General features: G+C 46.1%; 1 protein-coding gene across 4 annotated transcripts in view; it reads right to left on the minus strand.

The window, feature by feature from the left end:
- Nucleotides 1-16,441, minus strand: part of LOC137543683 (interferon-induced very large GTPase 1-like) — an 87,011-nt gene that overhangs the window by 52,632 nt on the left and 17,938 nt on the right. The window lies entirely within an intron of this gene.

Raw genomic sequence — 16,441 nt, forward strand, 5'->3', positions numbered from 1 at the left:
ACACTGTGGGTCTCAAATTTGCAAATAAGGTGGTTCCTTTGAGTCTAAGACTCATAAATTGTAGACTATTCACTTGAAAAAAGGAAGAAAAATGTCATATAAAATCTATATCATTTATTTATCACAAATTATAAAAATATATAGTCGCTTAATTCTCTATAAAAACCAGAGCACATGCTCCAAAGACCTGGGGGACATGGTCATCGACCTGAGGGCCCAACGTGTAATTATTAACATCAAGAATAGGTCAAACAGTTTGAAAGCTGGAGCTCACAGCAAAAAATAGGCCTAAATGATGTGGACCACAAAAACAGTTCCGATTCAAAAAGGACATATGTCTAAGTGCACAGAGATGTAAAGTCCTGAGCAATCCAAAAAAGTATCAGAGATTCAGACAAGGCACCTTCCTAGTATTGCCATAGACATATAGTATTAGGTACTCCTCATCATCTGAGTAACAATGTTCCTGGGTAGACAATGCAATCAGTGTAGTCACCAATTCTGGTACCCCTCCTTTGATCTTCAATCATAGTACATGAGCCAAGTTCATCAAAGCATCCATCAAACATATTGTTTACGTGACCATCAACCTCAGAATCAGTTGTAGTTTAGGATATAGTTTAGGAGATCGTGAAAGAACAAGAAAAGGACACCAAAATAGCATGTGACCAGTAATATGTGCTGGTGACCCAAAAATAGGCCAACAACTATATATTCATGGTGATAAAAATGGATATCAGTAAATTAACCAGCATGCACCTTGTCAGCAAAATAAATAGCAACAATATGTAGGGAAACAACTGACTCTTGGGTGCATACTGGAAATATTTTAATATAGAAAATTTCATATACAAAAACACATATACACATCAACAAAAACTAGAAACCCACCCACTACATAGACCCAATTAAAATAGGGACGCTACGGCCCTAAAAAACGCCATATCACCCACTACCTCACTAAATTCTCTTGGAGGCTGCAGTCCTCCGGTAAACTAGGACACGTCCAGAACTCCTTATGAATGAAATATAGTTCTTAAGTAGAAATTGCATGTAAACAGTAGACTCAATCGCAGTCGTGTGTGACGTCTGTAGCCACCAGTTAGATACATAAACTGGACTCATTCGCAGTCCTCCATATCACGTCAACATCTCCATTACTTGATATGTGCTGTACATCAAACAGTAGCTTAGAGTGTGGAACATGCACATCCACGGGATCAGCTGTAGCAAGGTAAGAGCCATGCAAACATGATAGAACGGCAACTGTGACTGTCCTCAGTATGGCAAACAGGCAAGCCTTCAATGTTATTGTGTACAGAGCTTAAGCGTTTTGAATCATCAGCATCCACCTGCGGTAGATGAGATGCAGCCAGCAACTGGGATGTAAAGTTCATAGGTTCATAGTTACCACACCGCTGAGTATGCGGATTCCGGATAAAGATGTGCTGCCACGATGGAGATGGAATTATAGGTTCTGGGCTCCGGATAGTCCTAGTAGGTGGTTATAGGTAGTGGTGAATGGCGTCAGACGCTATTACATCTGACATGTTTCGCTGTCTGCCTAACAGCCTCTTCGGAGATTAGCGTCTATTTCTTACTAACGCCACTACACGGGTATTCATGGCGTCCACCCGGGGACCGCCCACCTCCCTCATAGCTGCTGTAGCCAATAGGGAGCGGCCCAGCACGAGCGCCGAACTCCGCCCACCGCACGCCGCGCTTGGCGGCGGAGGTGTGCGCGTCACGCGCTCCAACGTAGGGCCGCCCACCTCCCCCACAGCCGCCACAGCCAATGGGAAAAGGCCCAGCACGAGCGCCGAACTCCGCCCACCGCACGCCGCACTTAGCGGCGAAGGTGTACGCATCATGCGCTCCAACGTGGGACGCAAATAGGAAGCGTCCCATCAGCTATAGGGAGAGGGGCGCCACCACGGGAGACCCAGAGCATCCAGAGTAGCGTGTGTATTTCAAAATGATTACACCAGACTAAACATAATTCTACTCGTACTTCAACTATAACTCAAAAACATTAATAAAAGTCCTCTACGACTATACTGCATATGTAAACCCCAATAAACTTCTATTGAAAAATACAGCAGAGCGAGCCCTGCCCACATTGTACACTCTATATAAAGGAATATTAATAAATAATAATATTGAGGAGAAGAAAAAGATATATTTAATGCTACAATGTTTCATGAAAAAACATGAACAAAAACAAACACTTGGGAAAAAGGCCCAAGTGAAAGATATTAATAATTAGTACTCGACTGGAACCCCCATGACTGAGGAGGGGGGGTGAGCCCTAAGAGAAAAATGAGAGGGAAGAGAGAGAAGGAAAAGAAAAAGAATATAGCCTATAAGTCAACAAGAGCTTGTTATACAGGGAGAAAGGCTCCATAATGAACTGCGTCATTGAGACCCTTACCCCTAGTAGCATCCCGGGTGAAGATCCACCTTAATTCCATCTGCAGAAGAATTCTATCTACATCTCCACCCCTTTCATGTGGATGTACCCTATCCAAGCCCACAAAGTGGACAAAACTAGAATCACCACCATGTGTTAGATGGATATGTCTAGAGATGGGGGATTTGAAATTGCACCCCCCAATATCACCAATGTGTTCCTTGATACGTTCCTTGAACGCCCTATATGTTTTGCCTATATAGAAGCATCCACATCTGCATGTCAACAGGTAGACAACGCAGATGGTATTGCAATTTACAAAATGCCTTAGCTTCCAGGTGCGTCCATTGGGGAGTGCAACCTCGCCACCCACCTGTAGATATCTACAGTACACACACCCCCCACAGCTATAAGTCCCCAACACTGTACAGTGCTTGGAGGCTGATCTGGGATGAAAATGGCTGGTAGTCAAAGAATCCCTTAGGGTTCTTGAACGTTTATAAGTCACCATAGGTCTGGGGGGTACAAATTCCTGGACCGAAGGGTCAGAGCAAAGCACGTGCCAATGACGACTTAGGATCTTATAAATTTGATCTTCCTGGTCACAATATCTAGTGATCAGGCGTACTTTCTGATCATTCTCGTTTTTAATCTGCTTCCTATCTGATTGGCCCAACAGCGTTAATCTGTCTGTTGCCCTAGCGCGTTTATATGCTTTCTTTAGCCATTTATCTTTATATCCCCTCTCGAGGAAACGTGCACGTAAGGCTTTAGCCTCCTTTTCAAAGTCCGCATCTCTAGAGCAGTTTCTACGAATTCTTAAATACTGCCCAATCGGAATGCCACGTATGGTGTGTTTAGGATGTTGGCTTTCTGCTCTTAAAAGAGAATTAGTTGCTGTTTCTTTTCGAAATAGTTGTGTAAAAATATATCCGTCCGCATTTACACTGACCATCAGGTCCAGGAAAGGCACCGATTTCGGGTTACAGTGCATGGTGAATCTAAGGTTCAATGCATTTCCATTGAGCCTCAGTACAAATTCCTCGAGGAGATCTCTACCCCCCGTCCAAAACATCAAGATGTCGTCTATGTACCTGTGCCACGACACTATGTGGCACAGGTACATGACCAAACTGTCGTCACCAAAAAGGCCCCGTTCCCAATCCCCCAGGTACAGGTTGGCGAACGAAGGAGCACAGGTTGTGCCCATCGCCGCCCCCTGCACCTGGAGGTAATGGGAGCCATCAAACAAGAACACATTGTTACTCAAGATAAATGACAAAAGTTCCAGAATGAAACGATTGTGTTCATACTCAGAAACGTCCAACTCAGACAGGAACCTTCCCACTGCAGCTACTCCCCTGTCCTGTGGAATGCTCGAATACAGAGCCTCCACATCCAAGGTGACTAGGAGAGAACCAGGGGGCAGCTGTGAGCCCTCCAAAATAGTAAGGAGATGTGAGGTGTCTTTAACATAGGATGGGAGACCTAAAACATGTGGCTGTAAATGTTGGTCTACATAGACACTGGCCTTCTCAGTGAGGGCTCCACATCCCGACACTATTGGGCGTCCAGGGGGCTTGATTAAATTCTTATGGACCTTGGGTAACACATAGAAGGTCGGGGTGACCGGATTTTTAACTTTAAGAAAATCTGCTGTTTGTGGGCTAATAACCCCAGTTTGTACAGCTGTATCAATAATCATCTCCAGTGCCACCTGGTTCTCAGTCACCCTGGATGGGGAGACCCTGCAGTAGCACTCTCTCTGACTCAAAATCCTGTGGCACATATACATATATTGTTCAGTTGACATGATTACAACATTTCCCCCCTTGTCCGAGGGTTTGACCACCAAATTGGTCATAGTGACATAATTGCGTAGGGCATTTTGCTCCTGGGGATTCAAATTCGAAGAGAGGCTGGGCTCAAGCCACAGCTGTCGAATATCCCTTTCAATTAGGTTGATGAACGTTTGAACCCCCGGACAAAGGGAAAAAGGCGGAAATGAGAGGGATCTCTTCTTAAACTTATTCCTATCTACCACAGGCTTCGAGGGAACCGATGAGTCATCCGCTGGAATCCATCCAGCCTCATCACCTAACTCAACAAGGGTCATCAAAGTTCTATAATCCTTATTTGTCCACTCCTTCCACTCCTTGATTATCCCCCCTAGGGGAGCCTCCGTCTTCTTTTTATGTAGACTCTTTAATACTAGGTTCCGACAGAACATATTTATATCTTTAAATAATTCAAAACGATCTAGGGTACGATTGGGGCAAAACCCAAGACCTTTGTTAAGAAGTGTTTCCAAACCGGCCTCTAAGGGGACCCCTGATAAGTTAATAATTTGCATACATTGACGGGTGTCCCCTGGGGGCAAATCAAGTGAAGGACAGGGAGGGAGTGGAACTGCATGTACACATTCTAGGTGTTTCCTGTTATCAAGATGTTGCTGGCTAAAAAAGAAACTAATTCTGATGAGGACTCTGATCCAGCCGAGGCCCCATCCACTTCCTCGCACACATCCTCTGAGGTGCATCCTGATAGGTATTTATTAATGGGGCCCTCCCTTTTTAGGATATTTTTTCTTTTCTTTATTCTGTTTATACTCTGTCTTTTTATCAATCTTAGTCGATCTGGTATGGGGGCGATTATAGGGTAATGATTTATTAGGTATGGATTTTGGTAGAGAGTTAGCGCTACCTAATGAAGAATCTGAGTCCTCAGGTGCACTGGAGACAGGGGTATCTGTTGGTAGGGATTCCGTCGGGGGCGGGTCAGTAGGTATGGTGGGTCTTGGTATGGTGGGTCTTGGTCTAGGTTTCCTATCTTCAATTGGAATCTTTTGTTTATTCCACCTATAGGCGTAGCCCAGGCGATAGGCAGTCCTATCCTTTTCAAATTTATTATCCCTTCTAGTTACTATATCCCGATTATATTTTTCAATGTGTTTCTTGAGAGCTTCACTTCTGCTCTTGTATAAGGAATGGTCTTTGACCAACTCCAGGGATTTCAAAGTTTCTATAATTTCTCTATCAATTTTCCTCAAATCCTCCTCCTCTAAATCCTGCATGAGAGTCAAACAAACCTTGGAACAGGCTTCGAAGTTCTCCTCCCACTTTTTCTTAAAGCCTTCGGTTAGGTCACGTCTATAGGGAAAGATTTGTACTCGAAGCCACTGTGGGGCCTTCGAGTCGTTTAAATAATCACGATTGTATTTGATATTCATTTATGTTCGTACAGCCTTTCTAGTCTTCTAAATCCTGAATTGATGGTTCTTATCTCACTCCTAGTCTCACGTTCCCTGGTACAAATCTCCCCCACCTGTTGGACAATGTCCTCCCATTGAAACATAGCTATACAAAGAAAATAAAAAGAAAAGAAATCAAGAAAGAGAGGAGAAAAATAGAAAAAGGAGAGAAAAGAAAAGAAAAGAAACCAGGAGAAGCACAAAGGGCTCACCCACCCGATAACAACAGTCTAATGATGGACGATTAGAAGAGTTAAATAAATATATATATATACATTATGTGGGAAGAACCGCTCCACTTACAAAGGTCCTGCTACTGAAGTGTCCAAGGGCTCAAACCCCAAAATATATGTGAAAGAACAAGAAAAGGACACCAAAATAGCATGTGACCAGTAATATGTGCTGGTGACCCAAAAATAGGCCAACAACTATATATTCATGGTGATAAAAATGGATATCAGTAAATTAACCAGCATGCACCTTGTCAGCAAAATAAATAGCAACAATATGTAGGGAAACAACTGACTCTTGGGTGCATACTGGAAATATTTTAATATAGAAAATTTCATATACAAAAACACATATACACATCAACAAAAACTAGAAACCCACCCACTACATAGACCCAATTAAAATAGGGACGCTACGGCCCTAAAAAACGCCATATCACCCACTACCTCACTAAATTCTCTTGGAGGCTGCAGTCCTCCGGTAAACTAGGACACGTCCAGAACTCCTTATGAATGAAATATAGTTCTTAAGTAGAAATTGCATGTAAACAGTAGACTCAATCGCAGTCGTGTGTGACGTCTGTAGCCACCAGTTAGATACATAAACTGGACTCATTCGCAGTCCTCCATATCACGTCAACATCTCCATTACTTGATATGTGCTGTACATCAAACAGTAGCTTAGAGTGTGGAACATGCACATCCACGGGATCAGCTGTAGCAAGGTAAGAGCCATGCAAACATGATAGAACGGCAACTGTGACTGTCCTCAGTATGGCAAACAGGCAAGCCTTCAATGTTATTGTGTACAGAGCTTAAGCGTTTTGAATCATCAGCATCCACCTGCGGTAGATGAGATGCAGCCAGCAACTGGGATGTAAAGTTCATAGGTTCATAGTTACCACACCGCTGAGTATGCGGATTCCGGATAAAGATGTGCTGCCACGATGGAGATGGAATTATAGGTTCCGGGCTCCGGATAGTCCTAGTAGGTGGTTATAGGTAGTGGTGAATGGCGTCAGACGCTATTACATCTGACATGTTTCGCTGTCTGCCTAACAGCCTCTTCGGAGATTAGCGTCTATTTCTTACTAACGCCACTACACGGGTATTCATGGCGTCCACCCGGGGACCACCCACCTCCCTCATAGCTGCTGTAGCCAATAGGGAGCGGCCCAGCACGAGCGCCGAACTCCGCCCACCGCACGCCGCGCTTGGCGGCGGAGGTGTGCGCGTCACGCGCTCCAACGTAGGGCCGCCCACCTCCCCCACAGCCGCCACAGCCAATGGGATCGACTAAGATTGATAAAAAGACAGAGTATAAACAGAATAAAGAAAAGAAAAAATATCCTAAAAGGGAGGGCCCCATTAATAAATACCTATCAGGATGCACCTCAGAGGATGTGTGCGAGGAAGTGGATGGGGCCTCGGCTGGATCAGAGTCCTCATCAGAATTAGTTTCTTTTTTAGCCAGCAACATCTTGATAACAGGAAACACCTAGAATGTGTACATGCAGTTCCACTCCCTCCCTGTCCTTCACTTGATTTGCCCCCAGGGGACACCCGTCAATGTATGCAAATTATTAACTTATCAGGGGTCCCCTTAGAGGCCGGTTTGGAAACACTTCTTAACAAAGGTCTTGGGTTTTGCCCCAATCGTACCCTAGATCGTTTTGAATTATTTAAAGATATAAATATGTTCTGTCGGAACCTAGTATTAAAGAGTCTACATAAAAAGAAGACGGAGGCTCCCCTAGGGGGGATAATCAAGGAGTGGAAGGAGTGGACAAATAAGGATTATAGAACTTTGATGACCCTTGTTGAGTTAGGTGATGAGGCTGGATGGATTCCAGCGGATGACTCATCGGTTCCCTCGAAGCCTGTGGTAGATAGGAATAAGTTTAAGAAGAGATCCCTCTCATTTCCGCCTTTTTCCCTTTGTCCGGGGGTTCAAACGTTCATCAACCTAATTGAAAGGGATATTCGACAGCTGTGGCTTGAGCCCAGCCTCTCTTCGAATTTGAATCCCCAGGAGCAAAATGCCCTACGCAATTATGTCACTATGACCAATTTGGTGGTCAAACCCTCGGACAAGGGGGGAAATGTTGTAATCATGTCAACTGAACAATATATGTATATGTGCCACAGGATTTTGAGTCAGAGAGAGTGCTACTGCAGGGTCTCCCCATCCAGGGTGACTGAGAACCAGGTGGCACTGGAGATGATTATTGATACAGCTGTACAAACTGGGGTTATTAGCCCACAAACAGCAGATTTTCTTAAAGTTAAAAATCCGGTCACCCCGACCTTCTATGCGTTACCCAAGGTCCATAAGAATTTAATCAAGCCCCCTGGACGCCCAATAGTGTCGGGATGTGGAGCCCTCACTGAGAAGGCCAGTGTCTATGTAGACCAACATTTACAGCCACATGTTTTAGGTCTCCCATCCTATGTTAAAGACACCTCACATCTCCTTACTATTTTGGAGGGCTCACAGCTGCCCCCTGGTTCTCTCCTAGTCACCTTGGATGTGGAGGCTCTGTATTCGAGCATTCCACAGGACAGGGGAGTAGCTGCAGTGGGAAGGTTCCTGTCTGAGTTGGACGTTTCTGAGTATGAACACAATCGTTTCATTCTGGAACTTTTGTCATTTATCTTGAGTAACAATGTGTTCTTGTTTGATGGCTCCCATTACCTCCAGGTGCAGGGGGCGGCGATGGGCACAACCTGTGCTCCTTCGTTCGCCAACCTGTACCTGGGGGATTGGGAACGGGGCCTTTTTGGTGACGACAGTTTGGTCATGTACCTGTGCCACATAGTGTCGTGGCACAGGTACATAGACGACATCTTGATGTTTTGGACGGGGGGTAGAGATCTCCTCGAGGAATTTGTACTGAGGCTCAATGGAAATGCATTGAACCTTAGATTCACCATGCACTGTAACCCGAAATCGGTGCCTTTCCTGGACCTGATGGTCAGTGTAAATGCGGACGGATATATTTTTACACAACTATTTCGAAAAGAAACAGCAACTAATTCTCTTTTAAGAGCAGAAAGCCAACATCCTAAACACACCATACGTGGCATTCCGATTGGGCAGTATTTAAGAATTCGTAGAAACTGCTCTAGAGATGCGGACTTTGAAAAGGAGGCTAAAGCCTTACGTGCACGTTTCCTCGAGAGGGGATATAAAGATAAATGGCTAAAGAAAGCATATAAACGCGCTAGGGCAACAGACAGATTAACGCTGTTGGGCCAATCAGATCGGAAGCAGATTAAAAACGAGAATGATCAGAAAGTACGCCTGATCACTAGATATTGTGACCAGGAAGATCAAATTTATAAGATCCTAAGTCGTCATTGGCACGTGCTTTGCTCTGACCCTTCGGTCCAGGAATTTGTACCCCCCAGACCTATGGTGACTTATAAACGTTCAAGAACCCTAAGGGATTCTTTGACTACCAGCCATTTTCATCCCAGATCAGCCTCCAAGCACTGTACAGTGTTGGGGACTTATAGCTGTGGGGGGTGTGTGTACTGTAGATATCTACAGGTGGGTGGCGAGGTTGCACTTCCCAATGGACGCACCTGGAAGCTAAGGCATTTTGTAAATTGCAATACCATCTGCGTTGTCTACCTGTTGACATGCAGATGTGGATGCTTCTATATAGGCAAAACATATAGGGCGTTCAAGGAACGTATCAAGGAACACATTGGTGATATTGGGGGGTGCAATTTCAAATCCCCCATCTCTAGACATATCCATCTAACACATGGTGGTGATTCTAGTTTTGTCCACTTTGTGGGCTTGGATAGGGTACATCCACATGAAAGGGGTGGAGATGTAGATAGAATTCTTCTGCAGATGGAATTAAGGTGGATCTTCACCCTGGATGCTACTAGGGGTAAGGGTCTCAATGACGCAGTTCATTATGGAGCCTTTCTCCCTGTATAACAAGCTCTTGTTGACTTATAGGCTATATTCTTTTTCTTTTCCTTCTCTCTCTTCCCTCTCATTTTTCTCTTAGGGCTCACCCCCCCTCCTCAGTCATGGGGGTTCCAGTCGAGTACTAATTATTAATATCTTTCACTTGGGCCTTTTTCCCAAGTGTTTGTTTTTGTTCATGTTTTTTCATGAAACATTGTAGCATTAAATATATCTTTTTCTTCTCCTCAATATTATTATTTATTAATATTCCTTTATATAGAGTGTACAATGTGGGCAGGGCTCGCTCTGCTGTATTTTTCAATAGAAGTTTATTGGGGTTTACATATGCAGTATAGTCGTAGAGGACTTTTATTAATGTTTTTGAGTTATAGTTGAAGTACGAGTAGAATTATGTTTAGTCTGGTGTAATCATTTTGAAATACACACGCTACTCTGGATGCTCTGGGTCTCCCGTGGTGGCGCCCCTCTCCCTATAGCTGATGGGACGCTTCCTATTTGCGTCCCACGTTGGAGCGCATGATGCGTACACCTTCGCCGCTAAGTGCGGCGTGCGGTGGGCGGAGTTCGGCGCTCGTGCTGGGCCTTTTCCCATTGGCTGTGGCGGCTGTGGGGGAGGTGGGCGGCCCTACGTTGGAGCGCGTGACGCGCACACCTCCGCCGCCAAGCGCGGCGTGCGGTGGGCGGAGTTCGGCGCTCGTGCTGGGCCGCTCCCTATTGGCTACAGCAGCTATGAGGGAGGTGGGCGGTCCCCGGGTGGACGCCATGAATACCCGTGTAGTGGCGTTAGTAAGAAATAGACGCTAATCTCCGAAGAGGCTGTTAGGCAGACAGCGAAACATGTCAGATGTAATAGCGTCTGACGCCATTCACCACTACCTATAACCACCTACTAGGACTATCCGGAGCCCGGAACCTATAATTCCATCTCCATCGTGGCAGCACATCTTTATCCGGAATCCGCATACTCAGCGGTGTGGTAACTATGAACCTATGAACTTTACATCCCAGTTGCTGGCTGCATCTCATCTACCGCAGGTGGATGCTGATGATTCAAAACGCTTAAGCTCTGTACACAATAACATTGAAGGCTTGCCTGTTTGCCATACTGAGGACAGTCACAGTTGCCGTTCTATCATGTTTGCATGGCTCTTACCTTGCTACAGCTGATCCCGTGGATGTGCATGTTCCACACTCTAAGCTACTGTTTGATGTACAGCACATATCAAGTAATGGAGATGTTGACGTGATATGGAGGACTGCGAATGAGTCCAGTTTATGTATCTAACTGGTGGCTACAGACGTCACACACGACTGCGATTGAGTCTACTGTTTACATGCAATTTCTACTTAAGAACTATATTTCATTCATAAGGAGTTCTGGACGTGTCCTAGTTTACCGGAGGACTGCAGCCTCCAAGAGAATTTAGTGAGGTAGTGGGTGATATGGCGTTTTTTAGGGCCGTAGCGTCCCTATTTTAATTGGGTCTATGTAGTGGGTGGGTTTCTAGTTTTTGTTGATGTGTATATGTGTTTTTGTATATGAAATTTTCTATATTAAAATATTTCCAGTATGCACCCAAGAGTCAGTTGTTTCCCTACATATTGTTGCTAGTTTAGGAGATCACTGTGTTGTTATTCAACAAGTAGGTAGATATACAGTGTAAAAGTCCGCCAGGGAATGTTCCCTTATGCAGCTCTCCAATCCATAGGGGGTCACGTGATGGAGGATAAAGCGTAAATGTCATGTAGACTCAAAGCATGGGGCTTCCGTGGTGGGCTATATTACTGCCTTTATGCATTGCCCTCAGTAAAGTTGGTAAAGAAAGGGGACGGAGTTCATTCAGGTGCATATTGTCATAGTAAAGTGCATAGGGTGCAAGGAGATACTCATCCGTCCTGTACAGATCGAAGCAAGTTGTCTCCCAGGTGGAGCGATGCTACTGGTGGGTGATGAGCCCTGGTTTGCCGACCGGTTTCCCTGGCAAAGTCGCCAGCATCATCAGGGCAGGCTCATCAAACGATCCCGTCTGCATGGATGCCGGCCTAATAATGGCGCCCGGCGGCCCGAGGACGCCACGCCGTATGCGGGTCCGCCCCATGCCAGCGCGTCACAGAGTTGCGCGCGCAGGCAGGAGGACAGAGTCCGCGTCGGCATAGGGGAGCAGCGCACTTCCCCACCCCACCAAGGGCGCCATCTAGTGGCCAGGATGGAGTTGGCCGAGAATGAGCTGTTCCCAGCTCAATGGCATGCCACAAAACGGGGAGGGGGGAGCGCGCAGCTCTAGGCGACAAAGGTCGCCTTCTGTGACGCCCCGAGGCCGCCTTGGCACCATACCACTGGGCTCCCCGCTCACCCCAAGCCCACCACACGGGGCCCCTAACGGCCAAGCCGGGGGGACACCACCCAAGGGGGCCAGCGCGCCACGGAGATATAAGCCCATCAATGTTTAAAATCACTGATAAGCAAAGGTGCAATAGATATAAAGTCAATCAACTATACCCTGGAGCACACGCTCCCATAACAGGGGCTTGATGTTAATAATTACACGTTGGGCCCTCAGGTCGATGACTATGTCCCCCAGGTCTTTGGAGCATGTGCTCTGGTTTTTATAGAGAATTAAGCGACTATATATTTTTATAATTTGTGATAAATAAGTGATATAGATTTTATATAACAACTACAACATTGTTTGAAATCAAAAAAATGTTTTATCAACAACACCTTCCAATAAGGGAAAAAAAAAATCACAAAGCTTCCAACATGGAAGCCAACACCACAGTCTTCCAACGTGGAAGAGAGCAAAATACAATAAAAAACAAACAAAAAAAAACAGAACATAAATTACAAATGTTATAAAACAGAGTGTGGGCATAGAGCCCCTTGGACATCGCCTTCTAAACCTGACCCATAGGAACGGCAACATGCCATGACAAGACCAAAGAAACCAGGCTGGAAGCCAGGTTGGGCAAACCATGACATCTTGCGGTTCCTGGGGGACAGGATCTAAAGGCCACGTCCAAGGGGAGGCCCAAGTAGTGCTACAATTTGCAGTTCAGCAGACACACACTAGGTGCAGGTACAATGGGGCACAGAGCCACACTAGTGCAAAAAAGGACACTATAGTCCATGGGTGTGGGTAAAATGTGGGCACAGAGACCCATGGGCATCGCCTTCTAAACCTGACCCACAGGAATGGCAACATGCCATGACAAGGACAAAGGAACCAGGATGGTAGCTGGGTTGGCCAAGCCATGACATCTTGCGGTTCCTGGGGGACAAGTTCTGAAGGCCACATCCAAGGGGAGGCCCAAGTAGTGCTACAATTTGCAGTTCAGCAGACACACAGAGGGTGCGGGTACAATGGGGCACAGAGCCCAACTAGTGCAAAAAAAAGGACACTATAGTCCATGGGTGTGGGTAGAATGTGGGCACAGAGACCCCTGGGCATCGCCTTCTAAACCTGACCCACAGAAATGGCAACATGCCATGACAAGGCCAAAGGAACCAGGATGGTGGCCGGGGTTGGGCCGAGCCATGACATTTTGCAGTTCCTAGGGGACAAGTTCTGAAGGCCACGTCCAAGTGGAGGCAGAAATAGTGCTACAATTTGCAGTTCAACAGACACACACAGTGTGCAGGTGAAATGGAGCAAAAAGCCCAAATAGTGCAAAAAAATGACACTATAGTCCATGGGTGAGGGTAGAATGTGGGCACAGAGCCCCTCGGGTGTCGCCTTCTAAACCTGACCCACAGGAACGGCAACATGCCACGTAACAAGGTCAAAGAAACCAGGCTGGTAGCAATGTTTGGCCAAGCCATGACATCTTGCGGTTCCTAGGGGACAGGTCCTGAAGGCTACGTCCAAGGGGAGGCCTTGAGAAGCACAACTTTCTTTTTCAATTGTACATTACAATTTTTTGGTCAGACCCTGATCCAAGAAACAGGTTTGGTGTAGATAGTTGGTTTGGAGTTTCAGGGGTACTAATGGTTAAACTGCTAGAACCTGTGCCTAACTGCGTGTACCTCCGCTCCTTAAATGCACTCCCTCTATACCCTTGGTAGTTTTGGGAAACTGATTTCCAGGTTGTAGGTGGTCTATACACTGGTTGTTGGGCCTGAAACTGTGGTTCCATGTGTGCTTTGACAGCCTCTAGAAGGCTATACTGGCACGAGAGCATATTCCCACTTGGGACTTTGTCCACGAAGGGTAGAAGGGATATAAGGGAGTGGTAGGCTGGGTGCCCTTGATGTCACATCACTTCTGCACTTTGGCTTTGCATTTGATGTATCTGCTGCTGCAATTGAGCTACTTGGTGGTGGTGCTGTTGTTGGAGTTGGTCAAACTGTGCACAATATTGATTGTGCAGCAGTTTGATTTCATCCTGGTAGTGCCTGTCAGGGTTGCTTGGATAGCCCTGATCACAAGTACAAGTGATCTCCACCCACTTCCGAATTGACTTGTGATCATAATCATGAGTAGAAATGGATATCCGACTCGAGTGCAGTTTTGAGTCCAATAACCACATGAAATCACTAATCACAAGTCGTTATTAGTGATTAAAAACCCACCGGCTTTGACAGTTAATAGCAAAGCCCCCTTACATGCTAGAAACACTAAATTTACAGGTAATGTTAAGAAGAACAGTGGGAACAAGGGGGATTTTCAAAAATACCTTATGGTTTTTTTAGAAAATCAATTTTAAAGTTCCAACGGAAAAAAAGTATACATTTAAAGGGATACTGTAGGGGGGTCGGGGGAAAATGAGTTGAAGTTACCCGGGGCTTCTAATGGTCCCCCGCAGACATCCTGTGCCCACGCAGCCACTCACCGATGCTCCGGCCCCGCCTCCAGTTCACTTCTGGAATTTCTGACTTTAAAGTCAGAAAACCACTGCGCCTGCATTGCCGTGTCCTCGCTCCCGCTGATGGCACCAGGAGCATACTGCGCAGACCAAAGACCATACTGGACTTGTGCAATACACTCCTGGTGACATCAGCGGGAGCGAGGATGCAGCTGCGCAGGCGCAGTGGTTTTCAGACTTTAAAGTCTGAAATTCCAGAAGAGAACCGGAGGCGGGGCCGGAGCATTGGTGAGTGGCTGCGTGGGTACAGGATGTCTGCGGGGGGGCCATTAGAAGCCCTGGGTAAGTTCAACTCATTTTCCCCCGACCCCCTACAGTATCCCTTTAAATGTGATAAATGACAGCTATTGTAGCAAACCTAAATGTAGTGTTATTTTACATATAGCAAAAGAAAGAGCCATGAATTGCCTGTTTACGGACCCCCTGGAAACCCCTCCGGAGCTGCAACGCTTTGGCCAGGGATCGCCATACAGCTGTATAAAGATCCCTGGCATCTTTTCCTATTGTTTATAACTTTTTTTTATGTTCATAGGGTGGGAAATTAAAAAAGAAAGATGTAGGGGCCCCCCTACCGAGCATATTTAACCCCTTGTCCCACATGCATATATATAGGTATAGCCAGAATGCAGAGCGCCGGCCAACTGGGGCTTCGCACTCCGAGCTATACCAGCCAGCATGGTCTATGGGGGGCTCCGGGGGAGAGGGGCGGCCAAGCCTTCCCCTCCCTACCAGAGTCCTTGTCTAATCCATGGACAAGGGGCTCTTCCCCACCTCCGGTGCCCCAGAAGGAGGTGGATGCGATGACTGCCTGGGGGAGTTCATGGTTGCATCTGGGAGGCCCCTTTAAGAAGGGCACCCCAGATGCCCGTCCCCCTCCCAGGAGAAATGAGTATAGGGGTACAGATATTGCTATGAAGCAGACTTACAGTATATAGACAAAAATATTTCTCCTGATGGAATGAGAGTTAAAACCCTCACCGCCTTTCCTAATATTTAGGTATATTTACCACGGACTGGTACATTTACCTAGAATCTTGCAGTCAGGGGATGATGGAAAGAATCATAAAAAAACGATAAAGTATAGTTGAAAGTTTACAAAGGATGATCACAGAGTGCAAAGAGTATCTGGCACTGCATTCCCACAGCACCCAATACCGCCCACTCATGTCCAACCTCACTTCATGTTTAAAGATAATTGAGCAAGACACCATTGACACTAAATAAAAAAAAAAAAAAACTCAACAGAAACCAGCTGGCCTTTGCGAAACATAGAGAGAGGGAGCGCTAACCCAAACCCAGTCCAGCCAGCCCTGTTCCCACACCCAATCACTTACCTGCACCCCACTCCCTTGCACCACCTCAGCCCCTCATAAGCCTAAAGATACCACCCCCTTTTTTAGATACCCACCATACCCACCACCACCGTTTATACCTTTACCACTCAGAAATCTAGAGACACCCACAACCAATCTGGAGGTACCCTCCAAACAGCCTGTTGATCCTCCAGAGGATACACCCAAAAGCACCACAACATTCATGGCCCCCATAATACCTCCTAATGCATTCTCCATCAAAAAACAGATGTGCTGCCCAACCCAAAAACAAAATCCAAACCACCACATCAACAGCTCACAGACAGAACATGCACTCTGCAAAACCCTAAAAAAAAACATAATAACAAGCACTCCTGTTTTAACTCCCCATACACCCAACCCCAACAACACAAAAACAATACTACT

The sequence above is a fragment of the Hyperolius riggenbachi genome, unplaced genomic scaffold (genome assembly GCF_040937935.1).
Source record: "Hyperolius riggenbachi isolate aHypRig1 unplaced genomic scaffold, aHypRig1.pri scaffold_165, whole genome shotgun sequence".
Lineage (NCBI taxonomy): Eukaryota > Metazoa > Chordata > Amphibia > Anura > Hyperoliidae > Hyperolius > Hyperolius riggenbachi.